At 35.9% G+C, this 14,921-nt stretch overlaps 2 protein-coding genes across 6 annotated transcripts in view; one reads left to right on the top strand and one right to left on the bottom strand.

Moving 5' to 3' along the window:
- The window catches only part of IFT46 (intraflagellar transport 46), a 161,302-nt gene extending 147,745 nt beyond the window's left edge, over positions 1-13,557 (bottom strand). Inside the window, exon 1 of the mRNA XM_067766924.1 lies at positions 13,464-13,557. The gene's annotated coding sequence lies outside the window, so the exon portion shown is untranslated. The remainder of the gene's footprint in view (positions 1-13,463) is intronic.
- The window catches only part of MESR3 (misexpression suppressor of ras 3), a 398,359-nt gene that overhangs the window by 143,004 nt on the left and 240,434 nt on the right, over positions 1-14,921 (top strand). The gene's annotated exons all lie outside the window — the stretch shown is intronic.

The following is a 14,921-nucleotide window of genomic DNA, read 5'->3' as shown; positions in this document are numbered from 1 at the left end:
ACTTTCTTGCCCGGTGCCTCTTCGTCCATTCGCATCACATCGCCTAGCCAGAGGAGCCTTTGAAAATTTATTCGCTGCACTATCGTCATATCTGTGGAAAGTTTATACAACGCAGCATTATAATTCCTTTTAAACTCTCCGTCGGCATCAACGACAGGACCATTAATCTTCCGAAGGACTTTACCCACGAATACTCTAAGAGCCATCTCATAATATCTTGACACCGTCCAAGATTCCGAGCCATACATCAGGACAGATATGATGAGCGACTGGTAGAGCATAACTCTTGTTCATCGATAGAGGACTTTACTTTCCAATTGCCTCCTCAGTGCAAAGTTGCACTTGTTGGCAAGAGTTATTACCCATTTGGTTTCTAAGCTGACATTGTTTTTGCTGTTAATGCTAGTTCCCAAATAAACTAAACCCGTCAACAGCGATGTGGCTGCTAACTCGTTAATGGCCCGATTCATTCTTGGATGGCAGCAAGTACTTCTTCTTGCCCTCATTTACTGCAAGACTAAATTTTTTTGCTTCTTTCTCTAATCCAAAAAAGGCACGACTCACAGCGCCTTTGTTCAGGTCATTAATATCAATATCATCAGTATAGGAGTAATTGTACGATCTTATAAAAGATTGTACCATCACGGTTTAGTTCTCCTGCTAAAATTATCTTCTCCAGCATTATGTAATAGTAAAATAAATCGCACGAAGGGAATCAGTTTATCTGAAGCACCGTTTGGTTTAGAATGGCTCAGAGAGGTTCTTCCCAATCTTTACGGAGCTAGTGGTGTGGCTCAATGCCATTTGACAGACCGGTAATTGGCACGGTTTGCGGGATCGCCGTTCTTGTGGTTTGGGCAGAGTACACTTAAGTTTCCATATGGATGCATGCGCTGCAACAATATAATTAAACCCTGTTGCTACTGTTACACATTGACAATTTGTTGGCCAGCAGTGAGTGAATTTCAAGCGATGTATGTTACCGTATGCTTTGAGTGTGCGTCGTGGCGAACCAAACGAAACTCAATGCACGCTCTTGAAAATTTGTCTTGCTACTCCATCGAAATCCATTTGTTTGACGTTGGGATAAAAATTGATGTTATTATTGCGTGGGCCACCTTGTTCGACAAATACGTCAATATAATTAAAATCACATTTATTTCTGATGTTACCTACACAGGGAATGTAATACAGGACCCGGGGTGACTATAAAAAACGCTTTTCATCCCGTCCATCTATCGGTTGTTTTGAAAAATTTTCCAACAACATTTTTTATCAGGCAGCTACGATCAAAGGTTATGCTATTTTTTCGCACATAGCTGTATATATATATTTAAATTTTCTGTTTCGCAGAATTAAGAATGATTACTAATGACTAACAACTTGTTTTTGTTTTTGAGACATTTTTCGTTCGCTGTTAGCTACATTGAGGTATTCCATCCCATTTCGACCAATTTTGAACCGACCCCTTTAGAATTGGCTGAAAGTTTTTCTTCTTTTTCTAGCTTACGAAAGACGTTTTTCAGAATTTTTCAAATTTTTTCATCCAACTCAAAAAAAGTTAGATTACCATAATATAAAAAGAAAAGAATACTTAAAAATCATTTTCTTACATTTTTTGTTATATAAATAAAATTGATTAAAAAAAAATTAGTGGGGATTAGTGGGGATGATTGCAGAATTGATTGAAGTTTTTTATGAGAAAAAAAAAATGGCGAAATTCGAAAAATCTCGAAAAACTGAAAAAAAAACTTTAAAATTTTATTTGTATTTTTTCCGAAAAGTACATTTAAAAAAATTAAAAAAAAACAAGATCCCAAACGGTAAATTTTTGAAAAATTTATAGCATTTTGAAAACAAAAACGGTGTTTCTTTAAAAATTCATAACTTTTTTTGAGTTGGATGAAAAATTTTGAAAAAATTCTGAAAACTTCTTTCATAAGCTAGAAAAAGAAGAAAAACTTTCAGCCAATTCTAAAGGGGTCGGGTTCAAAATTGGTCGAAATGGGATGGAATACCCCATATATACATACCTCCATATCAACTCACATAACTATGGAAGGCCATAAAAAACTTCGTACAGAAAACTACCTTTGCTATCTGAGGAAATTTTAAATTTATTGCTTTTATTAGTATACTAACTACTGTATGCTAGAGAAACGCGCTCTAAACCAAAGCCTACGAAACTATCGGTACTCAATTTCTGAGACTCTGACGAAAGATTTCTTTCTTTCGATTTAGTACCTATTTGTAATTTCTTAGAGCAAAGCAGACTGTTTACTGAGCCAATATTGCACGCTCAAGTCCGAAAATGGCATATGTTTGCTTCAGATTTACATAGGGATACTTTTTAAAGTATTTTTAATAAAATCATGTTCAATTAAACCGTTTAATTTTAAAACTTACCAAAAAATATTATTGCCTAGGTTTTTATTTGAGACATTGTGAATGATAACTAAGTGTGATATCTTATCTGTCAAATGCCTGACAGGATGTTCAATATGGCTACTTTTTAGCGTTTTGACAGGGTGTTCAATATGGCGGCGCCTATCTTCAGCGGGTGATAGAAAGAGATACATAATGAGACAGCGATAGTCAAATACAAATCAGGTGATCCAATCACTTTGAAATTTTGACATCTATGCAGAAGATAGCACACTTACTTATCATTCACAATGATTTGAGATGCCTTTTCTACGGAAAATAAAGCAGAGGCAAACCTTTTCGATAAAATATTTGCGAAGATGCGCTTTGCTTGTTTATTGTCAATGGGGGGAAGAGGGGTAGAGGGAGTTGTAAATTGAGCATGATGAGGGAAGAGAGGTGAAGGGAAAATGAGATTGAAAGGGATAGGAAGGAGATAGGGATGCGGAGAAAGGGAAAATCAGATTAAGGTGGAGGGGAGAAGGAAAAGTTTGTGGGAAAAGGGAGAGGAGAAGAGGGAGAGAGTAAAGTTAGTATTCATCATAAGTTAAGACTAAAAAATGGTTTTTTCAAAAAATACCAATTTCATAAAATTAGGTTTTCTCCGGCAGCAACGCGACGGGTACAAGCTACATATGTAGTTATTTATACAAAAATAATTAGTTATTAGATAAGAATTATCGAACTAATAAAGAGAACCTCAGTACCTACAATCCTACTCGTGTTAAAGCGCTTCTATCCACTCATAAAGAGAGCATAGAACAGAGCCGTAGTATAGAAAAGTGAGAGCATTTCTTATATTCTGCTATGAGCTACGTCATGTCTTAGAGCAGAGCAAATAGCAAAATGATAACTACAAATCAAATGATATTTGGGCATTGTTATTCAGAACTTTGTACTTTATCGACAACAACTTTCAATGCATCGTGGGAACACAAGTTAGTGTCCTGATGTAATACTACGTTCAACCAGAAAAATAAATTGAGGCAATTTCGATTTAAATTGAGTGGTGTTCATGCAACTCAATTTAGCTTACACAATAGTAATTTGACAGCTGGTAGTGTTTTGAATTTAAAATTTATTTGTGAAAAAAAATTATAATTTTAAAATTTTTTAACGTGTGTTGTTTTTAAAATCATAGAATCGAGTTTGAATTCACAATTGGCTTTTAGAACTTCAAATTTACTCAGCGTTTACGTTGTTCCCCGTCATTTTCAATAAAATATTGATTTATTTTATTTTTATTTGACGTTTTTTACTTTGAAATTTGGGTTTTTTCGTAAAACTACAGTTGAAATCGACTAACTAAACACACTTTACAAGGTTGCATTTGCAGTTTGAAACAATTTATTACGCAGTTTTTTCTAAATTGGCAATTTATTACTACAATTTATTATATTATAAATTGCGTAATAAATTGCCCTAATGGTATAAATTGCCAATTTGGTGTGTGTTTGTACATAGTATAACAACAAGAACAAGAAGCTATAACAACAACTTAAAGATGGACCAATAGAACTACAAGTACGAACGCAACCACATCACAACGTTACATCAGTTCCAGCCCCCAAAAACATAAGAAAATACAAAGTTCTGCATAACAATGCATTAACTTCTTTGTTTGCTCCCGCTCTAAAACATGACGTAGCTCCCAGCAAAACATAAGAAATGCTTTCACTTTTTATGCTACGGCTCTGCTCTATGCTATGTTCTGGTTCAGAGCCGGAGCAGTTGCAGATCATATATTTTGCTGGGGAAGCATATGCATGCACTGATTCCGCTACTTGTTACATTGTTGTTGTTGTTGTAGCGATAAGGACAATCCCCGAAGGCCTTGTGGAGTGTTATCGATGTTGTTGGTCCTTTGCCGGATGCGGATCCGGTACGTTGCGGTAACAAGCACCATAAAGGTACTAGCCCGACCATCTGGGCAACGATTTGGTGTGAGCACATAAAACCTTCTAGGCCATACCGCCCTCCCACGCCCTAGATCCATTAGGAGTTCGGGGCCGCCAGGCCCTCGGCTGTTAATGAAACATATTTCGCCACGGGTAGGTGAGGTCGACAATTGGGTCGGAAAAGATATATATTGCGCTGGCTACCCCTTGAGAGGTTTGCGCTACACAACATAAGTATATGAAAAGCTTTTCATGGCGGAAAAACACTCGAGTGTGTGGCAAATTACTGCCGAGGGGCAGTTCTAATTGAAAAAACTTGTTTCTTGATCGGGCAGACATGTTGTATGAGAAAAAGTAGATTTTTCCCTTTTCCATGCAACTGATGTTATCTTCTAAACGTGGCCTAGTATCGCACGCTACCACCACACCATGGCGGCCGTCGGATGCTGTTATTGCTTTCTCTTTAAAGAACCTGCGGTACATGTATTTCACGATGTTAACGCAGAGATTGATGGGTACTTTCGGCGCATTCAACAGAACATTTCTTCCGCAAATTGCATGGCTTTCCAGAGGTTCAATGAAATTATCTTAAGCTCTTTTAAACTCTACGCAAGAAGCGACACATTTTTGAGTTTCCTCCTTTCTATACCTTGACTTTTAGAAAACACTGTTAATACATGCAGACATAGGTATGTCGAATTGTTTGTAGTTCCGTCAGTACAAAGTTTGCAAATTCTCACATAACTTTTTAAGTGAATGACGGATTTTTAATCTTTGAAATGTTTTAATGTTTTTTCGCAACTTTTTAATTTTTTTGGCAATTAGCAACATTTGTTTTTATGTTCGTTTAACTTGTATGTATGTATGTACCTTTGTATATATGTATGGGCGAATTTTTTTTGTTTATAACTTTAGTAAGCTGTTTTCTTGTCATATTTTTCCGCATCTTTATTATTTCCATTCTTAATTTGAACTTGTTTCACGCATTTACGTGACAAAGCATCTTAATTTAGAATATTTCAAACAATAAATAATATGTGAAAAATCTTACAAACAATAGAAACGTGATAATTGTATATTTTATAATTCTACTTATTATATTTTAATTAATAATTAGTGATAACATGAATGCGGTAGCAGCTAATGCAATTGACCTGTGATTTTTCGTTTTAGCGGGAAGTATCTCATAAACTTAGATACTTACGTAATTTTGAGTATAGTGATGTAGAGAAAGACTTAACAACCAGTTTTGATAAATCTACTGAATTTGATATTAAATATCCGTTATTTTACGGAAATATCTCAATGGTTAAGACTTAATGTCATGCCCGCATCGCTTAATGAATACAATAAATTATCCCTCTCTTAGAGAAACCTCTAGTGCGAAACTGGCGCTGTTAGTGACTGCCCCCTTTTATATATGTTCCAGCAGAACGATTTGGAATTCCAAGATGTATGTCTTAAAAACTTACAAGTTTTCTTTCTTGAGAGTGAACAAACAAGGTCGAGATACTAAGATAAGGGAAAAATTCTACTCACTAAAGCCATAATAACGTACGGGGCGATAACTTGATAGGTAACGAGTGCACTTAGGTCGTGTACGAAGCTCGCGCTAACCATAATCGAACGATGGACTTCCGCTGCACCTTCTCATATTTCAGTTTCAGAAGTCAAAATTCAGAGAACATTTTCTTCTGCGCAAATGTTTTTTTTTGTGCTCGCCATTGTCGTCTGATTACTTTCTAAATGTTGACTCCTAAGACTTGACTTTGACTTAATTTTGACCTCTGAATTCTGTCTTTCTGAAAAAAGGGTTCTGCGTAATGTTTTCTGAAAAAATGTGTTTCTGAATTTTTTTTTTCTTAATGTTTGTTTTCTGAATTTATGGGGGCACCGTGGATTTTGCCGAGGGCCTCCTTATGCTTGTCTTTATTGAACGGCTGTGTTTGCAGGTGCCGGATCTAATCATAGTGCTTACGGAGATGTTCCCTTAACTCTCTTGGAGGCGGGGATAGATCAAGCAGTTCTTTGCTAGGGTGTCCCGGTTTGTGACAATTTAGCAAAGAATGTCTGTGCAGCATATCGTTGTGTTCTCTTAAGCTCTTTGGTGTCATAGGGAGACTTCCCGTTGCAGTTCTGATAGCAGTTTTGATTTGACAGGCCTGCAGCCTTTTCCAGTATGTGTGTTTCAAGACCAGCCGACCAAACTGGTGACGCGTAGTACATGAGCGGCAGGCAAATTGCTTTGTACGTGATTAGCAACGTTTCTTTATCTTTACTTTATCTTACTTTAGATACAATTTTGGTGGCATGCGCCTTGAAGGTCAGAGTATTATGGAACGTTAACCCTAAGATCGGTGATAATGTCAAGTTGCGCGAGGTGAGGAAACTAGAAAGAGCGGGGAGATACCTGTTTATTTTAGAAACTAATTCATCTATTAAATGGTCAAATACCGTTGCCATAATCGTGCAGTCATCGACATAGGAAATGATTGTAACTCCTTATGGTGGGGAAGGGAGAAATTAAACAGAAGCGGGGATAGGACACCACCCTGTAGTACCTCCCAGTTCAGTTGTATTGGTTCGGTATGTACGTTTATCTTCTAAAATGTTGTCCACTGTTGAATTTACATAAACCTTTTTTTATTTGCACTATGTTTTTCTACAGTTGAATGAATCAAGATATAGAATCGTACGATATTTTATGCAAAATTTTTGCATGCGGCAGTGCTTTTGCTATATTCTGGTTTTATTGCATTGATGAAATGGTATTTAAACCTGGTATTTACATACATTCTTACTACTTGCGTCCGAAATTAAATGACCTAGCTGATGTTGGCTTTTTGTTGGAAAACTGTCACTTGTATATACAATTTTGCTTAGACTAGGAAGGGATCAAATCGCTTTTTTGATGCAGACGTAAGTATTTTAATCAATCGACAGTTTCGATTCGACAAATTCAGAGAAAGTTTATACACTTATTTACATTACATTGATGAAAAAAAACAAACAAGTAAGGAAGGCTAAGTTCGGGTGTAACCGAACATTACATACTCAGCTGAGAGCTATGGAGACAAAATAAGGGAAAATCACCATGTAGGAAAATTAACCCTGGAATGTATGACATGTGTATCAAATGGAAGGTATTAAAGAGTATTTTAAGAGGGAGTGGGCCATAGTTCTATAGTTGGACGCCATTTAGGGATATCGCCATAAAGGGGGACCAGGGCTGACTCTAGAATTTGTTTGTACAATATGGGTATCAAATGAAAGATGTTAATGAGACTTTTAAAAGGTGTGGGCTTAGTTCTATAGGTGGAGCCCTTTTCGAGAAATCGCCATAAAGGTGGACCAGGGGTGACTCTAGAATTTGTTTGTACGATATGGATATCAAATGAAAGGTGTTAATGAGTATTTTAAAAGGGAGTGGGCCTTAGTTCTATAGGTGGACGCCTTTTCGAGACATCTCCATAAAGGTGGACCAAGGGTGACTCTAGAATTTGTTTGTAAGATATGGGTATAAAATTAAAGGTATTAATGACGGTTTTAAAAGGGAGTGGTGGTATTTGTATATGTGGCTTGGGTGACCCAGGGTGACCCAGAACATCATCTGTCGGGTACCGCTAATTTATTTATATATATAATACCACGAACATTATTCCTGCCAAGATTTCAAGGGTTTTTTATTTCGCCCTGCAGAACTTTTTCATTTCATTCTACTTAATATGGTAGGTGTCACACCCATTTTACAAAGTTTTTTTCTAAAGTTATAAAAAAAATAAATAAATAAATATAAGGCGCGATAACCTCCGAAGAGATCTAAGGCCGAGCTTCTCTTCCAATTTGCGTCGTGCTCGTCTTGATTTTCCCTACAAATTGGCCGGACTGGACCTACATGATTTTATGCCGACTCCGAACGGCATCTGCAAGGCAGATGAGTTTTCACTGAGAGCTTTTCATGGCAGAAATACACCCGGAGCGCTTGCCAAACACTGCCGAGGGGCGACTCCGCTTAGAAAAATTTTCTTCTAATTGAAAATCCTTATTTCTAAAATTTTTGATGTTGCTTTGCCCGGGGTTTGAACCCAGGGCATCCGGTGTGGTAGGCGGAGCACGCTACCATAACACCACGGTGGCCGCCGGTTATATTTTGCGTCAATAAACCAATCCAATTACCATGTTTCATCCCTTTTTTCGTATTTGGTATGGAATTATGGCATTTTTTAATTTTTCGTAATTTTCGAAATCGAAAAAGTGGGCGTGGTCATAGTCGGATTTCGGCCATTTTTTATACCAAAACAAAGTGAGTTCAGATAAGTAAGTGAACTGAGTTTAGTAAAGATATATCGATTTTTGCTCAAGTTATCGTGTTAACGGCCGAGCGGAAGAACAGACCGTCGACTGTGTATAAAAACTGGGTGTGGCTTCAACCGATTCCGCCCTTTTTCACAGAAAACAGTTATCGTCCCTGAATCTAAGCCCCTACCAAATTTCACAAGGATTGGTAAACTTTTGTTCGACTTATGGCATTAAAAGTATCCTAGACAAATTAAATGAAAAAGGGCGGAGCCACGCCCATTTTGAAATTTTCTTTTATTTTTGTATTTTGTTGCACCATATCATTACTGGAGTTGAATGTCGACATAATTTACTTATATACTGTAAAGATATTCAATTTTTTGTCAAAATTTGACTTAAACAATTTTTTTTTTAAAGTGGGCGTGGGAGAACGACCGATTTTGCTAATTTTTATTAAGCATACATATAGTAATAGAAGTAACGTTGCTGCCAAATTTCATCATGGTATCTTCAACGACTGCCAAATTACAGCTTGCAAAACTTTTAAATTACCTTCTATCAAGAAGAATTTCCGAGCTCTAGGCCACACATATATATTAGTAATAAAAATGCAATTGATTATACCATATATGTTAAATTTATTTATTTTGTCGATATTTCGATTTCAATTAGAAATCATCTTCAGGGCTGTAAAAAATACATTTTTCTATAAAAACCATAAATACACAAACATAATCTGACACTTACACTTGTGAATGCACCTTGTCGAATAATTTAAAATTTTAATGCAGAACACAGAATATCATAAACAGAAACAAAGATGTATACAAATAATAAACAGTAATAATAAACAAAATATCTGCTAACAACAACGTATATATTAACTTATTGGACACCCTCAGCATTATTGTTGCTAACTTCTCTTCATTACCAAATGTCTGTATGCGCGAAATATCGACAAAATAAATAAATTTAACATATATGGTATAATCAATTGCATTTTTATTACTAATATATATGTGTGGCATAGAGCTCGGAAATTCTTCTTGATATAACTTTTGAAAGGCCGAAAATAAAAATAAAAACAACATCAATTATGGAACGGAGAGCACACCGTAACAACAAAAACACAATAAACATTTACAGACGTGTTAAAGATAAATACGACATAGAAACCAACAAGTGTACAAAACGTTATCGCCAAAATACACAACAACTCACAAAGCTGTCTCAATCCATAAAGTTTCTAGTGAGATGCAGAAAAAGTGGTGTCATACCCAACTTCATTAGCAATGCTACTAAGAACATCTCGTAAACTTTAAAATGCAACACCAACAATGGAAAGATATTAGAGAAGATCACCAACTCAATAGAAATGTACTTGGCTACTGTGCAGAAAAAACTAATAAATCTTATTATTAAAATTAAGCATGATCTACAAAAACAAAAAGGAAGAGAGGTAAATAAATTAAATAATAGATTACAAATAAAGCTTAACGCGGAGGATTCTATGGTATTTTTCGATAGTGAAAGAGTATTGTCTCAAAACCTCAGAGCCAAAATTAGAAATATACAAATAAACAAATTTGAGAGGCTCAAAGACAAACAAACCCAATTACTTAACATACAAAATGTACCCGAGTGGTTTCACAATACCACAAGTATTAGTATACCGACGGATGTACGTTGGATTCTCTCCCTGGGACCGAAATACTCCATACCAACAACTAATAAAGAATTTCCCTCATTTAAGCTTATCGCAGACGGTGAAGACTTTATACAGACGATAAAAGACAAAGAGCAACAAGAGATTGAGAGGAACAATTTGACTACATTAATACGGGACCACCTCAATAGAACAAACATTAGCGTGCGTGATAAATATATTTTAGATACCTTACAAAAGACAAAGAAATTCTTCAAACAAAATAACCATCTCTTAGTTCTCAATGCAGACAAAGGAAACGTAACAGTTGTAATGGAAAAATCCGATTACGATAGAAAATTGCAAACATTAGTTAACGATATTTCCTCATACCGTGTTTCAAAACGTGATCCCACTAATAAATTGCAAGATAGGAATAACGAGATCGTAGAAAAACTGTTTAAAAACCAAATGATAGATGAAAAAGAAAAATATAAACTAATGAACAGAACGGCCAATGCGCCCAGATTGTATGAACTACCAGAGATCCACAAAGAAGGAACTTTGTGTAAATACGTGGTTAATGTTCTGAAAAATATCACTAAAGAGTCCAAGTACAATGTTCAAGACACGATTGAGTTCAAGAATAAGATTAAAAATACATATATTTATGATGATGAGAGTCTGGTATCGTTTGATGTTATGTCCCTGTTTCCTAGTATCCCAGTATACCATGCCATAGAGATCATATCGTCCAAATGGGACCAAATAAAACCCCACACAACCCTTAACCAAGAGCTATTTTTAAGTGTTGTACGCTTCTGTATAAAAGATAACAGATACTTTAAGTACAACAACAAAGTTTATGAACAATGATCGGGTATGCCTATGGGATCACCAGCATCACCGGTAATAGCCGATATAGTAATGGAGGAATTACTATTGAAATTTGAGGAAGAATCACGGCACAAACCTCGTCTGCTCACAAAGTACGTTGACGATTTATTCGCTATTGTGAAAACCGATTCCGTTGAAGAAATGCTGGGCCTCTTGAACTCATTTCATAACTCAATAAAATTCACATCTGAGATGGAAAATAATGGAAGGTTGCCGTTTTTGGACACGGTAGTAATAAGAAATAACAACCACCTAACCTTTGACTGGTATAAAAAGCCTACGGCTTCCGGGAGGTTAATAAATTTTAACTCGAAACATGATAGGAGTATAATAATAAACACGGCCAAAAATTTTATCAGTTCTCTCTATCAGCGATAGAATATATCACCCGAAAAATATAAGCATCATCAAAAAAATACTTCAAAACAAAGAGTTTCCGATCCACCTTATCAATGGTTATATCCACCAATTTTACGCTACGAATAAAAACAAAGAACAAAACATAAAGAAAATATATAAGACTGCCGTATTTGTACCTGGTTTTTCAAACCGAATAAAACGTTCAAACATGGATGACAAAGAAAAATTCCAAATCGCGTTCCAGTATAAAAATACCCTACAACAAATATACAGCAATACAAAAAGCAAAATCGAAAAATACGAGAAATCCGACGTAATATACAAAACTAAATGTAATGGCGACGGGTCCCACGTATGCAACAAAGTATATGTGGGTACTACTAAATCAAAACTAAAGACAAGGATTTCCGCTCACAAATCGAACATCAAAAAGCGCGACCACTCTAACGACAACAGAACGGCTTTATCGCAACATTGCAAGACCACGGGACACTCTCCGGACTTAGAGAATGTTACAATATTGCAAGAAGAAAAACAATATTCCAAGCGGTACACTCTCGAAATGCTACATATTATCAATACACCTAATGACATACGCATGAATTTTAAGAGCGACACCGACAACATCGCTCGCGCATACAGACATTTGGTAATGAAGAGAAGTTAGCAACAATAATGCTGAGGGTGTCCAATAAGTTAATATATACGTTGTTGTTAGCAGATATTTTGTTTATTATTACTGTTTATTATTTGTATACATCTTTGTTTCTGTTTATGATATTCTGTGTTCTGCATTAAAATTTTAAATTAGTCGACAAGGTGCATTCACAAGTGTAAGTGTCAGATTATGTTTGTGTATTTATGGTTTTTATAGAAAAATGTATTTTTTACAGCCCTGAAGATGATTTCTAATTGAAATCGAAATATCGACAAAATAAATAAATATAACATATATGGTATAATCAATTGCATTTTTATTACTAATATATATGTGTGGCCTAGAGCTCGGAAATTCTTCTTGATATAACTTTTGAAAGGCCGAAAATAAAAATAAAAACAACATAAATTACCTTCTTTTAAAAGTGGGCGGTGCTATGCCCATTGTCCACAATTTTACTAATTTTCTATTCTGCGTCACAAGTTGAACTCACCTACCAAGTCTCATCGCTTTATCCGTCTTTGGTAATGAATTATCGTACTTTTTGTGTTTTTCGAAATTTTCGATATTGAAAAATTGGGCGTGGTTATAGTCCGATTTCGTTCATTTTAAATAGCGATCTGAGATGAGTGCCCAGGAACCTACATGCCAAATTTCATCAAGATACCTCAAAATTTACTCAAGTTATCGTGTTAACGGACGGACGGACGGACATCAATTTTTTTTCGATACTGATGATTTTGATATATGGAAGTCTATATCTATCTCGATTCCTTTATACCTGTACAACCAACCGTTATCCAATCAAAGTTATTATACTCTGTGAGCTCTGCTCAATTGAGTATAACAAAAAATAGCTCACCCACCTAAGTTTTAAAATTCATAAAACCGTTTTGAAATTGCGACATCCTGTGCAAAGTTATTTTAGCAAACCTGTGTTAAGCGACTAGTTTATAAGATGAATAGATTATACATATGTAAGTAGATATATATAAAACTACTCAGCGGAAACACACCTTTATCTTGTTTTGGAAAAAATTTCAAATTGGGTCAGTAAGTAAATTAACTGAATTAACTCTCTACCAACTGACATGGTATGCGCTGCAATTGAAAATGAAATTATTTGCCGCAAGCTGTTGTTGTGAATCGACGCCGTGATGATTTCTGATACACCAGACGAAAAAATATGTTGTATTGACAAACTGAGCGTCTAGCTTGCAACGCTCAACAACAAATAGTTAACAACTAATAAACAGTATCCAATGAATGAATAACTAACTACCTGTCACTTAAGTCATAACAGCTTCAACAACTCAACAAGTCGGAAAAGTGAAAACACTTGAAAAACTTTTGCGGCGGTCACAAATACAAACGACCAACAACCACAAAAAGAAAACAACAAACTAACTCCAAACCATGTGGGCAAAAAGTGCTGTGCGGTTTGAAATATGGGTGAATAAATAAGTGAAACCAAAAAATAAAAATAAAAATAAAATAATCAAATATTTGTGCAGCGTCAAACAACAAAATATGCAGAGAAGTGAGAAGAGATAAAGCGAAACCGTAACCCGAGTCTAATTGAGATTATTCCACTTCGTATATAAATATATATTTCCAAAATTATTTTGTTTGTTTGTAAAATGTCAAATTCATTTTATTTTGTTGCGCTCCTTCTTCTGCTGTCATCTTTAGGTACATGGAGTTCCTATACAAAGTTAATTTCGGCGTACAAAAACTGTTACGACTAGTTTTTTCCATGCATTTTGTGGGCTCATTTGTAATCATGATTGGCTTTATGTTTTTGCGACCAGTCGCGCATAAATTAATTTAACTGCCTTTGTGAGATTATATAAAATTGCACTTGCCAATTTCGTTAGTGAGGCTTCCTCCTGACAGCCACAAATTGAAGACAATCCAACAAGAAGTCAACTTCGTAGTCAATGAGCATTTCTGTAGTTCTTGATCTTGCCGCCGACTGCAATGAGTGCTACTATGTTGTTGTTGTTGTAGCAGTGCTTAGCCCCACAAATGGGTGCTACTATCATATCTGGCGGGATAAATTGAAATACAGTATAGTGTGAATATAAATAAAGATGGTCTGTTCTGTATAGCAATTACAATTTTCTAGTTGATAGCAGTGGCGCAGCCCCTTCCCAGAAACCGTTCCCAACGAATATGTGTCCTAGCCCAATAATATTGGTATATGGGTCATATCCATCGTTAGGTCAGGTCATATATAGTTAGTTCGTGGAGACCTCAAATAAACTGATTGAGTCTATAATGTTACCAACGACCAAACCTCAAAACAGGACCTATGTTATAAAATAACTCTGTCGTCTTGGAAAATACTACAAGCTTTCTAAGACCTAACCCACTTGCTGCTTCTAGATCTGACAGCTGTATCACTCCTAATAGCTGGAGTCATAGCCTTGCTGGGGTTCGCACACAAAACGCGCGTCTTCCTCCAACCCACACTTCTTACATTTGATATCACTGACACAGTCTCATTTAATAGCATGTGACGCAAGAAGGCAAGGTCCAGTCAGAATACCCATCACGATCATACAGTCCCCTCTTTCCAATGATAAGAGTAAGTTTGTTAGCGTAAGGTTGTCAGATATGCACACGATCTTCGATACTTTGCAGACCCGTGCTTGGCTCACATTCATTGTAGTCTACCAATTTTTGGTATCTAGATCACTTAGATTGTGGCCTAATTAAAAGTGGAACAATGAACAGG

This window comes from Eurosta solidaginis, chromosome 2 (assembly GCF_040869045.1).
Source record: "Eurosta solidaginis isolate ZX-2024a chromosome 2, ASM4086904v1, whole genome shotgun sequence".
NCBI lineage: Eukaryota > Metazoa > Arthropoda > Insecta > Diptera > Tephritidae > Eurosta > Eurosta solidaginis.
This window is presented reverse-complemented; position numbering and strand designations above follow the sequence as displayed.